This window comes from Arvicanthis niloticus, chromosome 11, assembly GCF_011762505.2.
Source record: "Arvicanthis niloticus isolate mArvNil1 chromosome 11, mArvNil1.pat.X, whole genome shotgun sequence".
Classification (NCBI taxonomy): Eukaryota; Metazoa; Chordata; class Mammalia; order Rodentia; family Muridae; genus Arvicanthis; species Arvicanthis niloticus.
Window position 1 is genome coordinate 35,169,833 of NC_047668.1, and position 3,217 is coordinate 35,173,049.

General features: G+C 38.0%; 1 pseudogene; it reads right to left on the reverse strand.

Moving 5' to 3' along the window:
* Nucleotides 1-983: 983 nt before the first annotated feature.
* LOC117716975 (H/ACA ribonucleoprotein complex subunit 3 pseudogene) lies at nucleotides 984-1,178 on the reverse strand (annotated as a pseudogene).
* Nucleotides 1,179-3,217: the final 2,039 nt, after the last annotated feature.

Sequence of the window (3,217 nt, forward strand, 5' to 3'; positions counted from 1 at the left end):
CGCCAATGCTGTGCTTCTTCGACGCTTTGTCCTTGAAGTGTGGACAAAAATGGAGAAAACATAAAATATTCGGGGTATATGGATTGAATGAATTCTTACATATTACAACTTTAGATGGTCTTCAGATCAGTTGCTATTTTTTATTGTGGCTTGTAAACTCTGATCTTACAAAGTTCTCACAAGGGGCTAGAGAGATGGCTCAGTGGTTGGGTCACTGACTGCTCTTTCAGAGGTCCTGAGTTCAATTCCCAGCATCCACATGGTGGCTCACAACCATTTGTAACGAGATCTGATGCCCTCTTCTAGTGTGTCTGGAGTTAGCTACAGTATACTCATATAAATAAAGTAAATAAATCTTAAAGAAAGTTCTCACAAGAGGCTAAGCTGAAGTAGCCATTTTTACCAGCAAAGTTCATCGGAGGAACAATGTCTATGTAACTCCAATTTCCCTAAAACTATAGATACCATAGTTATTTTTTGTACCGTGTTTTGGTCATTTAGCTAAAAATTTCCAATCTCCTCATTTCCAAAGCTTTGTTACATCCTGGGTTCTTTGTTCATTTGATCCACGTCTCCTTGTAGATTTCACAAGGCTTTTATATGACAGGGGTTTTGCTCATTCAACAAGAACATGTGACCCTGAAGTCAGCTGTGATCTGCTTCTGGGACCCTGTTTATCCAAGGGTATCACTGTTGTGACCCTTAGCCATGTTCTCCGACTAGGCCCCCAACCTTTGTGATGAGGGCCTTTGTTTTTTGTTTGTTTGTTTTTTCAAGTCATTGTATCTTTAATAACCTGGCAGTAAGTCAAAACATAAAAAAAAAAAAATTGTTTCTTTTACTGGCGAGGCCCATCAGTATAGACTCGTTCACTTAGTAAGTGAGATAGTATTCCAAACAGCATGGGAAGGCTTCAAGGCTTACAGGCGTTTGCTTGCTGATAATCGGCCGGGGGACTAGCAGCACAAGATATTAACGAGCCCTCAGAGGACAGGACTCGGTTGCTGGGTCATGAACACCTTGAATCGTTTCTTGATGGTTATTCGGTGTCTTGAGTATTTGTCATCTGGGGAGAACTGATCAGGAGGGGCAGAGCAAGTCTGTTGTCCCATATGGTCAAATTTCTCCAGCTTGTAGACGAGATCGCCCTGCTCATTGAGGTAATACTGGAGAAACATGACTGCCACTCAGCAGAAAGACACCTTTCCGATTACTGCCAGCCGTGTTTGCCCCAAGTGCCAATGAGGGCCTTTTGGACAAGACACATGGGATTTCTTTATCATTTTTCTTCATTAATTATGTTTATCTTGTAACATAAAATTGACCGGTTTTCTAGTGTTATACAGAAAAACCTATATTATGGAATTAACATCAGCTCTATAGTGTTTTAAATTTTACATTTTATCAAATGTAAACAATATCAGCTTTCTGTGACATTAGACTGTATTTTCTCTACATAAAGGTTGGTGGCTCATTCTCCATTCTTCTGTTTTAAGTCATTTCCAAAAGAAAATAAAGTGGGACCTCTTTATAATGCACAGGCATCTCCTGCAGACACTGTTAAAGTGCAGACCTTATAGAGTATCTCAATGGGGCTGAGCTTCTAATGAGCTCTCGGTGATATCTGTGTTATGAGTGCACACTACATTCTGCATTCTGAGCCACAGGGGCGTGTGTGTGTGTGTGAGAGTGTGTGTGTCACATTTCCTGCCACACCTCAAGGCTAGAGTTTAGTCTTTGTGCTGTGAGTCCATTGACATTTTCTAAGCAGAAAAATGATGTGCTGAAGATTGTCTTCAGTGTTCCTCCAAACACTCTAGCAGGAGAGAAAAGAAGTCTGCAGTCATGCCGATGGAAGTAAAAATCTTACTCCTATCTATCTATCTATCTATCTATCATCTATACTATGTATAAAATATATAAATAATATATATCTTATATATCATATATAATTACTAAATATATAAAGTATAAGTATACTTATATACAACAATATAAATAAACATATAAATACATGAGTATATAAATGCAATATGTAATGTATAATATATAATAGTATATACATAAAATATAGATATAGATATAGTCTTTCATAGAGCTCCTAAGAAAGCTACTTGCAATTCTTAGCTCTCCAGTTAGAGTACTGAAAGGACTTCCTAGCTGTTGTCTTTGCTTATGTCCATCTGTATTTCCATCTTTGGTTGTTCTCGGCTACCTCTGAACCTAAGACTTTCTCCCATCTGCATAACTGTAGGCTCCTTTTCTGTCTTCTGCTAGAGTGTTTGAACAGGGAAGATAATCTTCAGCACATCATCTTCCTGCTCACACAATGTCAAGGGACGCACAGCACAAAGACTAAACTCTAGCCTTGAGGCGTGGCAGGAGACTGTCATTGCATTTTTCATTCCTTCTTCCCTCCTTAACTCCATGTTCTACTTGTGAATCTACCAGCACTCTGAATGTTGTCTTCTAAAGTGTTAGAGGGGGTAGGGGATAGGGGGTTCTAGGGAGGGGAAATGAGGAAAGGGGGTGACATCTGTATTGTAAATAAATAAAATATCCAATAAAAAAAAAGAAACTACTGTCAACATTTAGATAGGAACTCTGCATTTGTGAACCATGAGTTTAATAAGAGAAAGCACACACACACACACACACACACACACACACACACACACACACAAATAAAAACAAGTTTCATGCAGACTGCCTGCACATAAAATAAACTTCTATGACGTAGTGGTTAGAAGACAGCCAGGAGGAACAATTTCCAAAATTGGACAACAGTTTGGAATAACCTGAATTACCTTCTCTGGAAATGAAATGTTTTGTATAGTCTCCATGTAAACATTCTATAGGAAATACAGTACTAAATTCAGTAAAGTTCACTTTTCTTCTGATTAATATGTGGTATATATAGAATTTTTATTAAACAGTCATGTGCATCTAAAACAAACATTATTTGTGACTTTCTCTGGTTAATCTGTTGTCATCCTTGGCACCGATGGTCAACTCCACACAGGTAATGTCAAGTGAAAGGAATTTTTTTTTTTTTTTTTTAAGATACACTGTGACCTGGGAGCATAAGCTAAAGAAATCCTTTGCTAAGTTGCCTTTGGTCAGAATGTTTCATTTTAGCAACAGAAGGGAATTAGAAAATCTACCTTTATTTCACAATTAAATATCTCAATTCCAAGTCTCTGGCCCAATTATACGA